At 39.6% G+C, this 22710-nt stretch overlaps 1 protein-coding gene across 4 annotated transcripts in view; it reads right to left on the reverse strand.

Moving 5' to 3' along the window:
- The window catches only part of LOC118421528 (discoidin domain-containing receptor 2-like), a 92541-nt gene that overhangs the window by 63591 nt on the left and 6240 nt on the right, over nt 1–22710 (reverse strand). For all 4 annotated transcript variants that reach the window (XM_035828852.1, XM_035828851.1, XM_035828850.1 and 1 more), the window contains exon 2: nt 22174–22228. The gene's annotated coding sequence lies outside the window, so the exon portion shown is untranslated. The remainder of the gene's footprint in view (nt 1–22173; nt 22229–22710) is intronic.

The following is a 22710-nucleotide window of genomic DNA, read 5'->3' on the forward strand; positions in this document are numbered from 1 at the left end:
CATATCTGAAACTGTGTTTTGGTTATTTTTTCTCTGAGTAAAGAAAAGGCATTCCCTTTCCATGACATCTTTGATCAAAACATTATAATTCACATGCACATATAAGTCAAGAGTTGAGCCTTTTCAAATACATTTATGAGGATAACATAATGGTAGAGTCTATTTTCACAAAGCCTCTCACATCATCATTAGTGGTGCGTACCGGAGCTCACATTCCGGTTCAGGTCCGGACTCGAGTCCAGAGATTCCGGTTCAGGTCCGGACTTATAAGTCCGGTTTTTGACGGCCGCTAAATTTTTCCGCATCAACACAAGTATTAAGCGACTTGCCCTATGCGAGGTACCCTAGCTAGCTTATCCGGCGACGGCGACCACCCCTCGACCAGGCCGCATGAGATAAAAAAAAAATATAGCCGAAGACGACTGCATCATTTTCAAAGGTGTAGCAACATCGATTTTTAATGATAACTGTCGGGAAATCACGGTAAAATACCGCCTTTTCGGTTTGTGTTTTGACGGGCCGAAATTTCAGCATGGCGCTTGCAAGGTCAATACGGGTCAATGGGATAGCCTACTGTAATGCGGGTAGAAGCGATGCGTGCGGTTTCATTATTCTCTAAATTTAACCAGTTACAAATGGATTGTAAGTTCATTCGTTACAGATTTGAAGGAAAGAAATATAAAAGAAGCTTATGACTTCATAGTATTTATCTAAATAAAGGTGTCTGTGTTTCTTTTTAACAAACTGCTCGCCCATGCTTTTAGTGAAGTAGCCCGACGAGCGACAAACGTGACAACAAGCGCGGGTGATTTGTTATAACTTGTATTTCTCGGGAAATATCTCATTTATCAGAAGGTATGGGACTTCTAAAACCCACACCAGGAGATAAACAAAATCACAGACGTTATTTTCATGGGTGAAAATATTAAAATGAACCAGTCATTTTTGCCGCGTTGCCGGATTTCGAAAGAAGGTTTCCGTGCGGACGGTGGCGCGACCTTGTGCTAATGGCCCGCTCATGGTGGTAGGACAATCTATTTTCGCAAACATACAGGTATTTTCGGGCCCGTTGGCTGCAGTTAGTAAAGTAACATAGGTATCTAGCGTTGTTTTAGATGATACTAGTATACAACAAGAAAGAGATTTCCGGTTTTCCAAAAAACCGGTTTTCTACGTTCCGGTTTTAACCGGACTTGAACCGAAAGTTATAGCAAGTCCAATTCCGGTTCGGCGAACCGGTACGCACCACTAATCATCATCCATTGCCCTTATCAATTGCTTTGAAGTGCAAAGGTTTACATAAAAATTCAGTGAGGTGGGTTCTTTAACGTGCTCGAGGTGTGTCTCTCCTCAAACATGGGACATCCATTTAACGCCCTGTCCGAGGGATGGCCCTAACCGAAGGTAGGTGCTCATTTTCACCTGAGTGAAGTAAGCCAAGTCGTATTAAGTGCCTGTGCCAAGGGGACTACATCAGTGGCACATCAACAGATTCGAACACAGAACCTCTGGGTTATGAATCGAACACCCTGCCGACTGCACCATACACCCAGATACAAGAGATCCTACAACATCTTTGAATGCATCAGAGCCCCTACACACCAGCTGCTAGCTGTCATACAGCACATGGTTTAGATATGGGCTTGCTTTTTGATGCACATAGGGTCCATTAGTGGGGGGTATGCACAGGCACCTGTGTTCTCTCTTGCGCAACATGAGCAGAAGATGCTTCACCTCATCTAGTGTGCAGGGGCTGGAACAGGAGTTCACAATGACCTCCCCATGGCCGATATCTGATCTTTAGAAAAACATCATTAAACGTGCATTTTTTTAATGAGACCTTCTGTGACATGGATGCCATAAATCAGAAAGGCTGCTAGGAAATGTAATATTCTGAAGTCCAGAAACCATAATTGAAAATGTATTTTGGTTATGATCAAAGCAACATTGATAATATCATAAACTCTTTGGCCATATTGACATTTTTAAAGGGTGGAAAAGTAAACATTTTGAACTAACATCAAACTTCTATGCAAGTATGTAAAAAAAGATGAACATCTCCTTTATCTTATACTTCTAACTTAAATTGAAGTTTCCTTACCATCCATACAAAATACAATTAAGTATCATCATACATGTAGTTTACAACAAACTTTCTTGTTAATGCTACAGATGTCCAGATCATGCAGCTGATGTGTTATATGTCTGAAAACCTACAAAATAATTCGGTGTAGCTGCAGCAGGCATGAAGACACCTGTAGACTGGTTTATTAAGCGATAAGCATATAATAGTCCTCCTGGCAGCCTAAGAGGCTGAATTGCGAGGGCATTACAATCATGTTCCATTCAACAAACATTGATTAGAAAACTTTATGCACGACGTTAAAACAATGGGTCAATAGATACTGGTTAAAATACAATATCGAAGTAATACAAATTTGTACTTTGTACACACCTGTACTTTGTTCTTCAATTCCATGTAATATAAATATACAAACCTTAACTATAGCAAACTCTTTTGTTGATGTCCAGATTATGTGTTATATGCAGCTGATGTGTTATATGCCTGAGAACCTACGAAATAATTTGGTGTGGCCGCAGCAGGCAAAGAAACACCTGCATTTTATTCTTCAATTCAATTCAATGTAATGTAACGATACAACAAACCTTAAAACATCATCATACTACTGAATAGCAAACTCTCCTCTTGATGTCAAGATCACACAGCTGATGTGTTGTAACTTATATACCTGAGAACCTACAAAATAATTTGGTGTGGCCACAGCAGGCATGAACTTGATGAAGACACCTGCATTCTGTTCTTCAGTTCCATGTAATGTAAAGATGTAAAAAAATTACTGTATAGCAAATTCTTTTGTTGATGTCCAGATCATACAGCTGATATGTTATACCTTATATGCCTGTGAACCTACGAAATAATGTGGTGTGGCCGCAGCAGGCATGGAGACACCTGCATTTTGTTGTTCAGAGCCTGAGGAAACAACCATCCATCAGATGGTACAGACTGGAACATGTTTACGTGCTGTTTCTGGTTGCCATGTAGTGTGGCTGGGTGGGAGGGTGAGGGAGAGTTCACGTGGGTGGGCACATGGTCCTTGAGAACATACTTTCCTCACAAGTGATGTAAGAAATGCCTATTGATTATACTCATTGGGAATCAGTCTTTTCTTTGAACGTTTCAGAAAAAAATTTCACACGAAGAATTTTTGTGAGTCTTTTTTACTCTATCATTTAAAACATGCCTTTGACCCCTAGTACCAGTAACTAGTTCATTAAGCATGGAAATTTTTGTTTCAAGTTACGGTGTCTTTGTCTGTTTTAATTGGCTATAACACGAGAAGAAGAAGCTATAATGCTGAAAGAGTTTAAGAATTACTGTAACAGAATTATCATTGAGAGCTATAATTTCTGAAATATTTGTGATAACCTCCTTTGACGTTGAACTGTCTATTATATGTTTTCAACATATATTCCACGAATTATACTGCCCTTATGTATTTATGCCAATTATGCATATCAAAAGATATTGCACAAAAATACCTCCAGACAAAGTACAACACACCCCAATGCCTTTGTAGTCTGCTACTCCCAATGGACATGGGCCACCATGCAGTGACCCCCTTGTTTACCAATGTCTGTCCCAAAATAATACCACACTCCATTAAAGATGCAGAGAGCATGTCTTGTTTACACAAAGGTCGCTTCTTATCATGTCAAGGTCAACTGAAGACAAACAGTGCATTATTTGGGGCGGGGCTGCTTGGGTTGTGGCAGCATCAGACATAACTTGGGAAACAGACGTGACTACAAAAGTCTGGATCAAAGAGTTTGGGGAAGTGATGGTAATGTGTACAATCAAGAGTTCACAATTTCACCATTGATAATTTCACTTCCTACCAAGTAGAATAAACATGATGTATCAATGAATACAATCTATGTCTAATTCTGATATCTAAAAAAAATTCTATATGCTTTAAAGAAAGCTTTTTGGTCAAGTTAAAATATGATGATTAGAAAGACACAACTTGGAAGTCTGAAGGTGTATAAACATTGCCTGGTCTCTGTCAGCTCTCACATTGTTTCACTTGCTGCATCCTTTGTTGTGATATACACACAAGGATGAACCTACATGGCAGAGGGACAAACCCAGTGCTAATGAGGTGTAGCTGAGGTGAGACAGGGCACCAGTTACATTTACAGTCATCACAATTATTGCTTCTCCCACTTGGGAATAAAGTACTGTTTGGGGCAAGTTTGTCTGTCTAACTGTGTGATTCTGTGTGGCACTGTGTTTGTCTATATGTATGTGTGTAACCGCTATGCTTATGTTTCTGCTGTGCAGTTTCTGCATGAAGTGCCAGAGGGCACAGTGCAGTTTCTGTGAGTTCGGACAGAGGGTGTGATTCTTTACCTTCTGTTAAACAAATATGAAATACCTTGCCTTTGATGTAAATATTGAAAGTCCAAGTAATATCTCTTATCAATTTCTTCACCACTCTGGCACAATGGGAATGACCCGAGAGGTTGGCAGGAAAAGGCCACAGAGACAACAGATGGCTGAATCCTGAGGTTTAAGGGATTTGCTGAGTAGGATCTGATGATAGCTAATCTCATTCCTTCCTTCTGGGTGCATCCTCAGCCTCAACACCTGTCAGCCACACTTCACACAACAAGAAGAGATGTCCTTGTGTCCTTGTTTGATGCATTGCAGTAGTATTGGAAAGCCTAGTTTTATATTAGGCCATACCATCTTAATTTGTTGGATATCTGATTGAAGTGAATACTAGTAGTCTAAACTGTAGCTATCCATGTATTGTGTGATTGTCTTATCTCCTGGTACAGTAGCAGCTAAAGAAGACATAGCTATACAATGGAGAAACGAAAATATTTGTTAACACTAATACCACTAAACTGGAACATCTCTATAAAACCGAGTCTGAGAGAAAGTCTGTCGCAATCATAGGGAAGTCCTTCCAGCCTTACATTTTGATCTTTACAATACTAAAGAACGTTTTACCTCAAAAAGCTACAAAAAAAATTAGCGAGGCCATTAAACTCCATTCTATGCCCACTCCCCAACCTTGAGCAACATAGCTACCGTATATTCTCGATTAAAGTACGCACTTTTTAAACTTTTCAAAATTCAAAAAGTGTCAGAGGTCATTGCCAAAGTTGGGGTGCGTACTTTATTTGAGGTTGGCTTCCGGACAAAATGGGAAAAGGAGCTGAAATTCGCGTAACACACAGCATACATGACCCATGTTACTAAGCTGGAAAGGCACCATTCTTGCCTGGAAACAACAGGAACAACTGCAGGAACCAGCTCGATTTACAATGCCACATGGCACTGGATCCTTGCCAAAAATGACCATGTCATTTTTAAGCCGTTGAGACATCGATTTTGGACGATAATAGGCGAATAAAATTGATTGTTTACGTGCGCGCGTGACGGTGGATCTATTCCAAGATGGCGCTGGGGTTATTGGGGTCATTCGGTTAGACTACTATTGTATGGGTAGAACTTTTCTGAGGGGTGATTATTTCTTCCTTAAACCGTCGAAATTTTTTGTTATTGTCGTTTGAATAAAGGTGATAGACGTTGACAAGAAGTTGATTGTACGTTTATCAATATTAAAACTATAAGGCATTTGTGTTTTTTTGTCAACAAACAGCATGGTTACCCATGCTACTAATGGAACATCACAAGCAGCAGTCGACGTCTCCAGAAGCATTTCGGCGGCAATTTCTTCACAAAAGACGGTCGGAAAGCACAAACATTGTTTTCTTTGAAGTGGATCAAGATCAAGACCAGTTTTGGGAAGGATGGAAAACTATTCAGGATGTTTTGATGTTCAAATGAACTGTAAATCAGGCGCTGCAATGCCAAATTTGAGAACTTTCTTAATACTTGCCGTAGCCGATTTACAAGTTTGCAGAGACGGAAAATTTGCCGTGTTTTCATAAATTTAGAAGTCTTTGATTTAGGCAAAATTACCATCGGAAAACACCATTAATTTAAAATTTGTCTGGTGCAAAAGGTGTTCAAGATCGCTGGAGAAGGGGTGCGTACTTTATTCAGGTTTTTCCATTTTACGTTTCAGTGAGGTAAATTTGTCTGAGACTTGCCCGAAATTGGGGGTGCGTACTTTAATTGGGGTGCGTACTTAAATCGAGAATATACGGTAACCCAGTTTGTCTCCAAAGCTAGCACAATTTTCCTATTACCCTAGTAATTATACTGCTGCTGGGATCCCTGACACAGGGGTAGGCAGCTATCCTGGCACAATTTGAAATATCCAACAGATGCTGTTACATGACTGCAGGCGAGTAACACCATGTATCACCTGCTGTTCTGTCAGGATAGCTCACAGCAGAAGGGGTCAGCAGGTGATGTGATACCAGGCTGATAAACTCTTCAGAAGGAAGCTTTTAAGTTTTAGGAATGAGTGCAGTTTCAGTAGCCATCAACAAGTACTGTGTGTTTATAAATGGTGAGGTTTCTAAGTCAAGCTAGTATTACTCAAACATTTATGCACTTGCATTTGAAATGCATATGAAATCACTCCTCCAAACTTATGTGAACAAGCTAGAAACACAAGGGGGAAAAATTTCATTCTGAATTACGAATATTAAAAGATATTTCTATTACACTTCAAAACTTTAGAATGTAATGTCACATGCAGTTCACAACTTGTTGGGTGAACGTGACACAGGAAGATTTTTCCAATATGTCAAGCCTCCAATTAAGTCTTACAACCCCCCTTCCCCTCTTAAGACCTCCATGACAGATGCTGATATCTAGGACGACCTGCCACTCCACTGCATCACTCCTCACAGAACTAACCATACACCTGCTGTGGGCAGGACAGCTGCTCACCTCCAAGGCCCCCTACCTCCACCCATCATTTAGGCCTGCCTGATATGCATATCAACCAGCAGGACCCCTAAAAGCCTATCAACCTGATACCATCTAATGGGCTCATTGGGAGAGACCATTGGATAAGCTGCATTATGGCATGGGGTTTTACTTTGGACAATGGGGATGCAAAAAAAGGAAAACCAGGAATATCTCATTTTGGAAAGAAGCTGGCATGCTTTTTTGGACATCTTTAAGCCCACCTTGACATGTTGTACATTGTTTAAGTATTATCAAATTGCCTTTTTCTACAACATGAGATACTAGGACACCACAGCAGGACAAGTAATTATTAATGTTTGTTAATGACTGTAAAACACACAAATTCAAATGAATGGCCAAATGATCAAAGTATTAGCCTTGAGTCTATCTGAGGCAGTAGACTCATTTGTCAGCATTACTTCATCTCGGTAACCTTAGAATAGTTCTGCTTTCAAAAGATAAAAATAGAACTTTCATCATGTTTTTTTTTTCATACTGACAATAGTTTTGATACTCTATTGATTCTTATTGTTACAATTATTTTCTATTCTTGAAGCTATTGAATGTGCAGCTAAGCTAAACTGTCAATATTCCAATTGGCTAACATAAAAAATCCCAGATATTGCAGCTACATGACAGATAAGGTTATGGAACGCAGAACTATAAATCATAATGATAGATATCAACAGTGCCGTAAAATACCTCGATAAGGTCTCCCAAATATGCAAATTATCAAGATCAACCTAAACTATATCCTGTTATGATAAGCAGCGCAATCCCTCCAAAAATTTGGGACATAAACCGCACCCATTACTATGACAAAAGATGGGTATGAAGAGATATGCAAAAAAGGTCTTTAGACTATTACGAATGTGTTGGATGATAAGCTTACCATATCTTTTCTAGCATCTGCTAAAATTGGTAGACAGATGACCAATTTGAATGGCACGCTTTCAAGATAATTTGAATAACTCAATCCTACCAAGGTACTAATAGCTTGCTTGATACCGGACATTTGACTTGTCTATATCTTCTTCTGAAATCATATTTCCTGCAGTTCATGAAGTATTTGGCATACTGACAAGGACTATACCTCTTTAGAGCTGTCATCATACCCATCATTCCTTTCACAGACAGAAATTTTCTTGTTGTAACAGACAAAAAAATTCATCCCTTCCATAAATAAACTTTGTTATATGAAACTGATAAAAACATACTTTTTCACAAGCTTAGAATGACAGATTTAACAATGAAAATTTAAACTATGGGCTTCCAAACGATGAGTGGGACAGCAAAAAACTTTAAGTTGGAGATAGCCCTGTATGTCTTACATGCTTCAAAAGAGGAGTCTTTCAATCTGCTAAACTACAATATTTTCTTTAAGAAATCAAAAACCTTGGGGACATGACCAGTTAAGGACACCAACATCATTAGTGCCACTTCCTGTGGGGGAGAAAACCTACCTGTGTATATAACAGCCCTGGAGCCCCTTAAAAGGCCATATTGCCCATGTCTCTCATGAGTGCCGGTGACAAAGAACACAGACAGAATTTCAGCTATGAGACTGGATGCCAGAAGGCAAAACCCTTGTGACACTGAGGAAAAAAAGTTAGTCCTCATTAAGACCATTTCCCTGGTAACCTGTACGACAGGAAACCAGGTTGTTGAGCCGAGCTGTTTTCAGACTCAGAGATGGCTGATCATGCCTGCTTTTTTCTCAACACGTTGGTCCATTAAAAACGAGCAGAATGTTAGGCATGATATGGTGTGACTGTTGTGGAAACAGAGTTGCAGTCATTAGTAGCGTTTTCCCGTTATCTGTGGCATGACCGGTCGCGAGGACCTGTCTGCCAAGGAAAACCAACTGTATTTTCAGTGGGGACTTTTTTTACTTCCCTCTCTCAACAATTACAGCTAACAAAACATGATGAGGAATTTTTGCTATGAGAAACTGGCAGCTTCTAAGGTTCAGACCTTGTCTTTAAAGGGCAAGAAAACTTGTCTTTCAAACGGAATTTTGGTGCCATCATCCTGAGAGGATCTGAGTCTGCTTTGAACTTCTGAAATCTAGGACCCATGGAGGATAATGGAGTATGGTCCTAGGTTATGAGACCTCAGTGTCAAGGGCAAGCCATATCCTGTATCTAAGCCTTTCCCAGGTCAGACAGAACATGTTGTCAAAAACAATAACCGATCTCTCCACTTGGAGGTGTCCCTGCCGCCCTTCTCTCAACGGCACGGCCCAGAAAACAAGGCTAGAATTCCTGCTATGAGCCTGGCAGCCTACCGGTCTGAACTTCTTCTGTTGGGGCAACAGACACCCCGTCAGATGACAGATTAGTTGTGGCATCAGGACAGCTCTTGGCAGAGTCTTTGATGACGGAACTCCGGACTGTTTTATGTTCACAACACCCTTGACGTGTGCGCTGAAATTTTGTCTGACCTTGGGAGAGACAACAGATTCCGAAGCAACCTAACAAACCAATTTGCTTGGAGAGGGTAGATCTACTTACTCTGTTTTACAGTTATCTTTCAATAACAATGTTACTAAAGTGTCAGTTGTTGCATTCCAAATTTTAACCCAATGGCATACATTTATCTCATAGGTTACAAGCATTGGCACAGATCACAAACTTGACACGTTTACTCGTTACCTCAGAATATGTCTCCAATTGTCAGGTATGAAAACAGACAGTGCAGAAGGGTGTTTGGTAACAAAGTAGATGGATAACTTGAATGAAAACATGTTTATTTTGACAGTAGGCTATTTGTTTTATAGGTCATTGAACTGTAAGAGCAATAAATCTGCATTCTGGACATCTCCTGTAGTTGTCATTTGAAAAAAAAAGGTAATTTTCTTTTCACCGCATTCATAATGTTTCCTTTTCCTGAGATAAGGATGCGAGTATCCGGAAATTTTCTTGCCCTGTCTATCCAAAAAGTCTGTCAGACTTTCTGATATGAAGTGTATTTTTGTAAGCTTAAAGTGACAAAAATTAACAACATGGGCTCTTAAATAATATCTGGGACAAAAAAATAAAGCTTGAGGTAGCTCTCATCCACAATCTACTTACCCTGTGAGCCAGAAAACTTATGACTATGACTGATAGCATCCGACACAATTTTTCTTTCCACCATGACAGAGAAAAATGGCCCACTGTGCTGGTGAGTGAGTGTGCTGACATCAGGGTGCCCTTTGGGGTGAAACAAAGTGTTGTGGGATGAAAGACATTTCCAAGATGGTGCAGTTGGCACCCCTTATGATTTTTGGTTCCCTTAATTGGCATTCTCAGAATACAATGTATTTTGGGTTATGTTCACGTGCTGAACCCACGGGTTTTTACCCCAAACATCTACATCTACAATACACATTCCCCGTCACTTGGATTTGTGAACTTTGCCTCTCTACATTTTGTATTTCTAGCCTAACTTGCCAACCTGTAAGAAAGGAGTAGGAACAGACAGAAACAACATCCTGACTCCTGGGAATCAAACCACACCTGGGATTCAGATGCAAGATCACAAACCCAGACCTAAACCGTTAGGCCAAAAGCTTAAAGCCATTTGGCATGGTCAGTTTAGAAGTTCTTGAACCCCACTGTTACAAACCATTCAATTGATAACTGTTCATAGTCCGATTAAAGGGACCTTGCTGGTGAGTTTTCTTTATTTCAGCATAAATCTTTTCCAAACCAAACGTCTGTGTGCTTTGGACGCATACCATCATGAAGTGGCTAGTGTTAAAAGTGTCTGCCAAGGAAAGTCCGCTAGGTTTATTTATTATTGTTATTGTAGAAAAATATATGTTCAGTATCCTTCCTGTAAACCAGCTGACAAAACAAGTCCAGTGCAGGAGTTGTAAATTCAAAGCATGCCCTGAAGGAAAATACATTTCCGACCTGAGCAGAACAGTCCTTAATGCTTTACAATGTAAAGTCTATGTCCACAATTAACCAATATAATCTTTACTACAAATCTGATCTATTTTAAAGCAGAAAGTCACAAGTGATTTTAAGTTCTTATCCAAAAGGTCATTGATGCAACGGCAAGATTTTTAACAACTCTGATGATAACACCCCTTCCACCTACATGTTCTTGAGACATGAGAAAACTTGGAGTTTGACTTTGATTGATAAGTGTCGCCTTGTTCTTGAACCACTAAAAGATGGAAAAAGTCATTCAAGAATGGTTGATCAAGTTTATTAGTAGCCTAATTTACAGCTTTGTCTTCAGACTGACTATCCTTGAACCTCTTAACTGTCTTCTGTAACTTACTGTTATATATGGTCCAACAGTTCAGTTCAGTTCAACCCTCTGAGAGAGTTTAAGAGCCTGGGTTTCCAGTACAAAGACACTGTATGGAGTTTGCTCCAGGCTAGAGTATGTAGTGAAACTTTCACATTTGAATTTCAAATAAAAGAAGGATTGTACAGGAAGTTCAAGGCCTTCCTTTAGGAAATCTGACTCTAAAAGGATCAAACGGTATAACCACCCTTTGTAGCAACACACAAACCTTGCCGACTCACAATGATGGTTCTCTATGAAGAAGAACCTGTCTCACCTTTGGACTTATGTCAAGCCCCAAGTACCACTGCACATCCTAAGAGCTGGCATAGACACAAATGTAACTCTGAGATAAAAGCATGCAGGTGTTTGATCATCAAGCCTCAGGTGTGAGCAGGGGTGGCATCCATGCTGATGAAAGCAGCTTTCAGCTACAATCAACTGGGCATTAGGATAAGACCACTTGAGACCAGTTGATACATTAATGGTGCAGTGGAAAGGGCAAGGCTTCTTTGAAGTCGAGACAGAAAATCAAGAAAGCAACTTCAAGCCAAGCATTAGTGGGTAGGATTAGGAGTGGAATATAATTAATGTGAAGTCTCATTCTTTAATACCGATGCTTAATCTTCATCTTATACAAAGTCTACAAGATTTAATGCAAAAATAATCTAATAGATGTCTATGGGTATCTCCAGCTGCATATTTTAGAAATTCTCGCAGCAAACTTTAAGCATAAATAAAGATCGAACATTGAAAAGAATATATCAAAGACGTTGTAACATTTTAACATATTGTGTGTGCTCTAGCTGTCAAGTATAGATGATTTCGATGATTTCACCCCCAACAAAAAGTGTAAGACTTTAGCCAGCAATGTCATGAATGTATCACAATAAATGGCACCATCAAAATATTCACCATACTGGTACATGTTATGCTTTATGTATACTTTAAGTTTAACTGTAGAAAACTATATCTTCATGCACTCTATTTAATTGCCTGAAAGCAATGAAAACAATGATCTGCATACATGCCATACACTTTTCGTAACCCATGGAGTGCAAAATGTGTGATGACCACATAAATCTAAAATATCATTTTATGTGTACTTCATTAGCAGAAAATTTATGAACTATTAGCTTTCCTACACTCTACTCAATGGATTGGATACCATTTCCATACATATTATCATTCATTCCCCATATTTTTTTATAACCGCTGGATCATATGAAATGTGTGATGACCAATAATTGCGATAGATGCATGTATCTCAAATGTCACACACTGTCCAGCTAAATTGCAGTAATTGTTGGTTGGGGAGTCTGGAGCATGTAATATTGAACTGAGAGTGGACACACAATGGATATCATATTTGCAGACCCATGTACAGACACAGCAGGGCTGACCTCTCCCGACCTTACACATCCATAATCACCCATAAATTTCACACCATATTAGGCTATTGGTAGTGCATACTAGCCGTTGTATATCATGTTGTATTACAAGCATACAGAAAGGCTAAAACTGAAAACCTAAAATTTACAGTCATAATATTATAGTACAAAAGTTCTTTCATGGCCATGAAATTTAAATTACAATCATATTAGATTTTTAATATCTTCTGAAGATTTGTCTTTTGGGGGATGCATAAATGTGTATTTTTTCACTTAAAAGCTGAATTTGATGGGTTTTATATTTTGTTCAAATTCTTGAATAAACATCACACAAGCCCATGAGAGTACATATGTGGAATATTAGTACACCTGCATACCACTGCTCCAAGCCTTAGGGATAGGGATGTCAATTATGTCCTAACATATCCTGTTTTCCCCATAGAACAAAAACACTGCTGGAAAAAGAACCCTATGGGTCTTTGTGCTTATCCTTCAAAGTCAAAATGAAAATGTTTTGGATTGTAGCCAATCACACTCCCACACATCTATCCCACTACAGCTGTCCAAATCCCTGAGTTAAAATTTGAAAAGCAAACTCTGGCTGTGGATTACAATAACTTCAAACCCCTTGTGGAACTCCAAACCCATTGTGGTTTGAGTTTCAACCATGGGTAGACTAATGTAGTGCACAGAGAAACATTAAGGTCGCAATAACAGCTTAGCACATTTAGATACCACCTGGCTTACTAATATTACAAGCATACGTTATAATGCTTTCTTCATCTTTTAACTATCATCTTCCAAAACAGCCCAATATTACTTACCTGTGCCTGACTCAAATTCTTGTGTTTTCAAAAGCCAAAGAAGTAACTGTTGTTCCACCAAATTCTCTGTTATAAGACAAAGTCTGATTTCAAGATGGAATGTCTGGTTTTCACATGAAAACTCTCCTTGCTACAATTGCACATGTACATGACTTTGGAAAACTACTTTTTCTTGACACAAAATACATGTTATAGAGACATGGCCTAGACAATATGAATAGAAAGTCCAAACATTCATCAAAGCATCTTAATCATTTCATTTTAACTATAAATTTTCTTTTCATTTCTTAAATTCACATCAAAGAAACTGACTCATCGAAAAATATGATTTATATCAAATCAGCGCATTCACACAGATGCAGGAATATGGTTAATACTTTCAACTATACTAGGACCAAACTGACAACACCAAACAAACAAAAAACTGTACACTTGCCAAGGCCCTACGAACCTGATAGAAAAAAAGGTCCAATTAGGTGATTACCAAAGTTATTCAGCACAAAATCAATAGCTATCCATGTAGGAGGTGGTGCTAGATGACTTCTAACAGTCAGCCTGCCAAGTTGAACATTGATTTTATGATATCAGTGATGTCTTTATGGCACAACCTTGACACCATGTGGCAGTTCAAGGCGTTAAGTGATCAGCATCATCTCCGCTACATGATCTTCAATGTGGCAAATGGACTGAGCACAAGGATCAAAGCTACATGTATCGATTCATTTTCAGTTCAGTGCACTGTGAATCGAACTGAGACTTGGCTGAAGGCTGACTTTGACAATGTGTCTTGCCATTGCGGCCGACCATCCCTGACCCTTAGGATGGTGATTTAGGAGGACGTTGGTCTCCAAGACAGAGACCTCTTGTCTGTCATGCCCAACAGAGTCATGTGGAGGGACTTCATAGCATCACCAAATGGATGAACTGAACTAAACTGGACTTTTGGTTGCACACATTTTGCATATCTTTCCAACTTTTGTCATTGGCAATATATGTATTGCTGACATGGACTTTCTTTCTTTTCTGTAAAATAAGACATAAACAATATATCATTTAGAAGATTGAGGATGAGGGTGTTCATTCTGCTTCAATACACCTTCATCCAGATGACTATCTAGATAACTAAGGAGTTTGAGAATGATGGACAGACTTGTAAAAATTGCTTGCTTTAGTCACCTTGGCTTGTCTCATGTTAATAACTGGTCCAAGCACAGATATCTTTAGCTTCAGCTTGCCTTAAATGTATTTCTTGAACATAACTACTTGTGAGGCAGAGATAATGTACAGGCAACTCCAGCATGATATTGAGAATGATGGACAGACTTGTGCAGTAATGTTGTCAACTTGAACGGTCCATTACGTGATTACACTACCTGTAGCCTGCCTAATCACGCTAAATGGATTTGCCGGACAGTCTCCATCGATCCTGGTCCGCCCGCTAGACTTGATGTCTGAGACCATTTGTGATGAGGAAACAATTACGGACTGAGAAATCCATCAGGAGGGCTTGTTATATAGGGCAAAACTAAAGCATTTCTTTGGTTTAGAATGATGTACTGTAAATGCATTTAAGTTCATGAGGATTTAATTTCGCGGTAGCAGGAAAAGGACTTTTCACTGTGGTCACTGTCGTAGTAGCACCATGCACTGTAGTCTCTTGCTGCCATGGAAAAATGTTTTCGGCAGTTTTAAATTTGCGGTGAAGCGGCCACCGTCAAAACTGTGAACATTAAACCGCCGAGAAAGTTTCTGCATTTATACTGTATCTTAACTAATGTATTGTTACACAGAGGGAGAAACGAAGAAAAATGGAACTACAATTTGCGGTGAAGCGGCCACCGTCAACACTGTGAACATTAAACCGCCGAGAAAGTTTCTGCATTTATACTGTATCTTAACTAATGTATTGTTACACAGAGGGAGAAACGAAGAAAAATGGAACTACAATTAGTATCAACAAGTATCAAGCACAATCATACCTTCAAGTACCAGAGTTAATAACCTAGGACTGATGTGTTAAAAAGGTGTTTTTTCCTAGAACTCTTACTGCCACCAAGTACAGTAGGGGTGAATGTCACTTGTAGCTATAACATACAAAGATATAGGTAAGATATGTTGTTCAGTGTAACACAAAAGCTGCCTGCTAGGAAACTGGTGTGCTATACCAAAAGGGCAGTTCTAACGCCTTTACAGATACAGATACAAAAGCAGCCATATACAGGACGATACCTATTGTAGATATATCTTCCTCATTTGCTTCAAAGGTTTTCCATAGAGTAATGGCTTCAGGCAAGTTGGGTGCGAATGACAAGCATTTACCAAAATGCTGTAAATTAATCATGATTCTACAAAATTTGGCATAGCTCAACAAATGTAGATTGCTTACAGATGCAATAATGGCCAAATGTGACTACGATAAAAGGTGCCAAAAAGCTATTTACATGACTGAGCAGTTGAATGATATCATTATCCCATGCACTCAGGAAGTTCCTAGGAAAATTTGACCAGACAGATCATAGTTGTACAGGAAGTACTGGAGGCAATGTAATAATACCCTGGTACCCTGGCAATGATAATGCTGTGTTGGCAGGAGAATGGATTTTAAATGTGTTAATGCAGAAATATGTTTTTGCTGAGATCAAAACAATTCATCAGAATGAGGAAGTCATGCAAGTTCTAGAGCATGGTAATTCCATTAGTATGGGGTACATCATAGATGATTTATCACAGCAAGAATCATGATCAAGATTAAGATTGTTTCCTAACGTTTGTCAAGCTTATAAGTTATACATGTATATTGTACTGTGTTCTGGTCAGTTTTCATACAATGGGGGATATATGGGAGGATATATCATCAAACTTTGGCAAGGGATTACTCTATTGAAAAATGGAAGGTTGTTTGCCTTCAAGTATACAGGCTTCCTCATAATCAACAGATTGTATTTTGAATTAAAGTTATAGAAATCTTTTCCTGGTATTCCTCTTTTCCAAATTTCCTAAATTTACTCTTATCAATTCTAGCTATGATGTTTTCCAAGCAAACAATGTATTTTTATATACAACCCTGAAGACATCAATTGGTAAATTGATGAGCATTTCCCCTGCCCTGGTCAGTGGACAATCCCAGAGGTCACTATTGCTACACCATCACCTGACCTCCCTTCCATTGTCATGACCTCTGCCAGACAGTGGTGACAATCATACCCTAGTGAGCACATCAGTGATAGACTGACCCACATGTCAAAGGGTAATGAACTGGGGTGGCTAATTATAGCTTCCCACACCACACCAGATGCTCCATGCCCTGACCCATAAATCCTGGGGTGACCAGGTCCTGTACACTTGACATTTGTTACTGGTAGATCCATTCTCTTCTGAACAAGGTTGTCTTTCCCAGACCCAGTCCCTGTGCTTCCCATGGTAGCCTGTCTGTTTGGATTTCATACAGTACCGACTACGTTTATGGTCCGGTCTGAACGCGGTTTAATCGCGTGCAAAAGTCGTGCAAGTCGCGATTACATCTCGTGTAGATCGCGATTAAAACTCGTGCAATTCTCGGGTAAAACGCGATTAGATATGCATGTACCCGCGTCTGATATGCATGAAATCACGTCTTACCGCGTTTAGACGATCAATGAATAGATTTCAGACACGCCTCTTCTTTTCATAAACATTTTCTAGACACGCCCGTGCCGTCCAAAGTTCGGGGTTTGGCAGAAATCGGCTTCTTTTCATATGCAGACCCCCGCGCGGAGGGCGGAGAACGTATCACGCCCAATTTCCCAATTTGTTTCTGAACAACTAACGCAAAACCTCGCAGTCTAGAACGCACCCGCGCCGCTCCCAACCACGATATTTCTAGAAGATTTGCTGCAATTTTGAGGAACCGACTGTTCCGCACATGTTTAAATCTGATACGTGAAAATTAAAGAAAAACAAATAAATTTCCACAAAAGTGTGTTTTTCTTAAGCAGAATATGGCAAAGTATGCTTTTACTGAACCCCGATCTTTCGGCGCTGCCGTGGCTAGCGCCAGGGTCACGTACCGGAACAAATCATTCCGAAGATTTGCTACAATTTTGAGAAACCGACTGTTCCGCACATGTTTAAATTTGATACGTGAAAATTAAAGAACAAGAAATAAATTTCCACAAAGGTGTCTTTTTCTTAAGCAGAATATATGGCAAAGTATGCTTTTACTGGACCCCAATCTTTCGGCGCTGCCGTGGCTAGCGCCAGGGTCACGTACCGGAACAAATCCTTCCGAAGATACAAAATGTATGGTGCGACCTCGCACCCGCGCCGCTACCTAACCTACCACGTTCTTTCTCGGAAGATTTGCTACAATTTTGAGGAACCGACTGTGTAGTGCAAGTTTGAATCTTATGCGTACATGACGAGAAAACATCAAATAAATTGTTTTTTTCCCAAGAATGGCAAGATGTGTTTTTCTAAATCAGAAAATATGATGGAGTAAATTCTGCTTCTGTCTGACCATGCGTGACGAGGACAGCCCGCTACCGCGGCCAGTGTCAGGACCACCCGAAGAAAACCTACCGACTCTATGTTGAATTATTTGTGTCCTATTTCTGTTGTTGCATTATTTGTACGCTGGTGTAGCGATATCAAATTCGCCCACACTACACGATACTTGCCACTGTAAATAGCTACAATAGTCTGTGTTTGCATTTCTTATCTATCGATGAAAGTGAAGACAAGTTAATCATGTTCCGAACTGATAGGTAAGTACACTAGTCTTTCAGTTTCAGAATGAACAACAAGGAATGTCCAGTGCGACCAGTGTAGTCGTACAAAATCCTGGCGGTCTCACTACCAAGTAAACAGGCTTCGACCGGCAGATACTACATGTAAGTATCTACATCCGAACTTCAAGCGCCGCCCCGCCTCCGGCGGAACGTGACCTGTTTATAAATATTCCAACCTTCCTAAAGTTCGCCACGGCGCGACTACTAGCATATCATATTACATTTAGACGTGTACACGGTTTGTGTGGGGTCCAGAACGCGAACGTGGGACAGGTTGTGGAAGATTGGGTTATTTGAGCGCAAATATGAAACTTATATCGTTGCGATAAAATCAACAGCTGTTTTGATTGTTTAGTGTGTGTAAGTACACGATTGACGTAACTGTTACGGTGCTGGTAAACTTGTAGAAAAATTACATTGTAAACCTCCAGAATTTGGTCTGGTCTGGTCTCACGTGCTGCTCAATTTGATTGACACATGCACGGTAAGGAGCGGCTTCTTTGAAAGTATGTTCCCACAGAAGAAGGCCACGTTGACTGTTGCAATATTCTGCGTTTATTTTCTACTCCGATCTAGCCCCGTGTTTAATATGTGGTTATTTTTTCTTGGGTTATCCAAGGGGGTTTTATCAACCTACTTGATTTATCTAACTTTGTTTTATTTGTATTATTGACAATTTCTAGAGCAGATCTAGACTAATTAAAATACTTCGTAGACTGCACACGCAGCGGTAGCGTACGTCATATTTGAACTTTGTGGCAATGTCGCAGGGGTGGATGATCTATAAATTCTGTATTCCAAATTCTATAATTCATTTCCCAACTGGTTCATATTAAAGGAGCCACGACCAATGAATTAAGAATGTTTTTAAATGTTTAAGTGTATAAAATTTCTTTATTAATTTAAGTTTGTACACGGACATATTCATATTCACGGACAACCTACCGTTTTTCCAACATTCGGAACAGATGATGACGATCCGACTGGTGTAGAAGCTGCCGAATGATGATCGATAACATCGGTAGTAAACTTACCTTTCATGTTCCAAAGGCAATGATATATCGTGTTTACCTATTTCATTGGTCAAATCCCTCTTCGTAGTATCCCGACCAGCTAAATTTATATATCTATATGTTGCTGAAAAACAACCGTAAACGTATAGGCCCTTTTAGTAAAAGAGTGAACCTCTTTGAACAGCGCATAACAGTTGTAGATAAACTGACTAAAAACATGTTCATTTTAGAAACGTAAAATACTAGAAGTAGAAGTAATGTTAGTAACGCTAACGCAACTTTTAACTGAATCAATGACAGGTTAGAAAAACTTGATCACATACTCAACAAGAAAACCAATAACTGATGAAGAAATTTTCGGCAAAATAACAATTGTCTGTGTCGAACCAAGACGTATGCCCCTTGAATATGGTTGCGTGGGTCCACTGCCCGACGACCAGGAACGTCCGAGGCGGTCAGGAACAGAACAGGTAGGTCTTGTTGGTCGAGTTGCAACCATGACGATCAGCTGTATGTCCAGGAAACCAGCGGATAGAAATCCGAATCCTACTTTCCTAGCCTAGAAAATTAGCTACCGATATCTAACTACATAGTAGAAGTTATGTTAGTTACACCAACACAACATTGTTAGAACAGGTACATGTTTGTTTGAACAGATACGCAGACAAAACACGATTAACAAAAAGATTTAAAAAACACATAAAGTAGAATGTATGCCCTGGAGTATGGTTGCGTCGGTCGACTGCTCGACGACCAGGATCGTACGATGGCTGTGTTCCGACCCAAGAGCTCCGTCAGGAACAGGTAAGTCTTGTTTGTCGAGTTGCAACCATGACGATCAGCAGGCGGATGGAAACCTGAATCCTACTTTCCTAGCCTAGAAAATTAGCTGCCGATGCCGAACCAAGGAGTATCAACGTTCCTAGAAATATTAAGTTATGACCAAACACAATATCCTTTATTCATATTTAAATACATGCAAAACGGTCAATTTATGCGTATAAATACTAGTAGTCCATTCATGTCAGTGTATAGTCTTCAACCCAGCAATTCCGTTTATATTAGATGACGATCGTGTTTATGCTGTCAGTCCTTTGTGGGTCCAAAAGATTCGAACTTGTATTATTTTATCATATACCTTCCACGAAAATTAGACGAAAGTAGCCCGCCTAAAAATGTAAATAGGAGACAATTTTTGCCGGCAACCCGCTCGGTTGCCGTTACGACTTTTGTAGTATGCCGTAAAAGAAATACCACCTTCTTCAAGTTGGAAATGATTATCGACAGACTGTTCACAGAATTCTTACTCAGCGATGTGAGAATGATCGATGTCGGAAAAGTCCCTCCGATGTTTTGCAAAATTATCTATGCCTTGCGGACGACGCTGGCCGAGCAGTAACGTGTTAAATTTTATCAAAGAATGCACATTTCGTGATAAATGGTTAAAAAAACACAACAACGCGTTAGTTCTACGCTTCTTCTTGTTGTTACCACTTTGTCAGCGCCGCTTCTGGCTGTGATTGGAGGGAAGTTGATTGGATTTGCCGCATAATCAGGCAGGCGCTACTTCAGAGGGCTACCGCCGGAGCTGTCGCCATGGTAACCGCACGTCCAGTTGCATTTCCCACGCGCGTCTAGTTCTTCCCAACTCTCTGCTGTCACGTACAGTACAGCTTATACACATAATTTTCGGTGGAATGTAACGCCGTATTTTACGGGGAAATGTGGCGAATCGAACTTGTATCTCTTTTTGCTGGCCTTCCACTAAAATTATACGAAGATAACCCGCCAAAAACTGTAAGTAGGAGACTATATTCGCCGACAACCCGCTTGTTTCGACGGTTGACATCATCGTCTTCCCTTTGAGGCTTACGAAAAAGCTTAGCCGTGAAGACTATTTCCTTTGCGTAGTTCGGGTTGCTTTCTGGATTCATCATTGACATTTATTTTATATCAGAAAATATCTATCGGGAGACTGTTTTCTTATCACAATTTCCATACCCAGCGTTGTGAACATGATCTCTGTTGGCAATTTTCCTCCGATGTTTTGCAAATCCGTACCCTTTGGACGGTGTTGGATGATGAGCAGTAACGTGTACACGCCTGTTCAAATTTATCGAGAAATGCACATTTCGTGATAAATAAAAAAGCAACAACACAACACCAGCAAAATGAAAAGTTACTAATCAAGATATAGTATAGAAATTTAACTCAGTCTGAGCAATCGGTACCAGGAGAGAATGTCGATATATTAATTTGCTGACTGTGAACTTCTTTTACGATCTTAGCTAAAAAGCGTCAGCGGTCCTCGGACAATATTGCCGACACCCGCGGCGCTGTCCAGCCCCTGTATTATTCACCAATTATCAACAAATACGTGAAATTGACGACTTACAAGTATCATGCAAATTTACAAAAGTAAACACTGCTCATTAACGAACAAAATATTTCGTGGGCGAAATGCCCGACCAAGGGGCGGGGCAGCTGGAACAAAGCCTTTTGTTTTGAGTCGGCGGGGTGCCGGGAGTAAACGCGTTTACAAACGACACGAGATTTTTAATTAGATAGCTACAGCTCATTAGCGCACGCGATTCAATCGCGATCAAATCGCGACTTGCACGACTTTTAATCGCGATTTGCACGACTTTTAATCGAGATTAAATCGCGTGTAAACCGCGTGGGACCGGACCATAAACGTAGTCGGTACTGTACTTGTACAGGCCTTCGAAACTTAACGTTTACATAACAGAAAGTCTACTAGTCCATACCCAAAAACTGGCTTATATAGCTTGACTCCGCCCATATATATCAGGTGATATGAAAACAAGGATATACAAATGTTGCAAACAAATTGATACTCTAATAGTAATGAGTGTTGAAACTGATTTTGCTTTTGTAACAACAATTCTACTTCATACTAGATAATTTATATACTTTGAGAAGTATTGAAAATACCAGATCAAAAAGGAAACAAACCTTTGTGTAGTCTTCTCTGCTCAGTATTCTTCTGTCAGTGCTTCAGAAAAAGATCCTGCAGAAAAAAACAAGGAAAATGAAAATATGTTACACAGTAGCAGATAAATTTTGGATTGAGAACCAATCTCTTTTCAGCACTAGCCTTGGTGCTGAATGTACTTCTGATCACAATTGCTTCACGAATAGGGAATGAATGATTTCTATACTAAATGTTACATATGAATCTAAGATTTACCATTGAAAATATGACAGTTACAATACTTACATAGAAATATACATAGAAATATAGCACTCAGCATAGAAAGAGGACATGAATTTCAGATCATAATCAGCAGACGGAAGTACAGACTTTACTGTATACATCTAAATCTGTACGAAATAATACTTCACAAACACATTTACCAAACAATATCCTTCAACACTGCCTGATTTTTGTATCAGACAAATACACGAGTATACAACATGTATGCATTGTGTAGAAAAACAGTAACATAATAAAAATTATAAAATAAATCATATACCCAAACTGTAAATAGC

This window comes from Branchiostoma floridae, chromosome 8 (genome assembly GCF_000003815.2).
Source record: "Branchiostoma floridae strain S238N-H82 chromosome 8, Bfl_VNyyK, whole genome shotgun sequence".
Taxonomy (NCBI): domain Eukaryota; kingdom Metazoa; phylum Chordata; class Leptocardii; order Amphioxiformes; family Branchiostomatidae; genus Branchiostoma; species Branchiostoma floridae.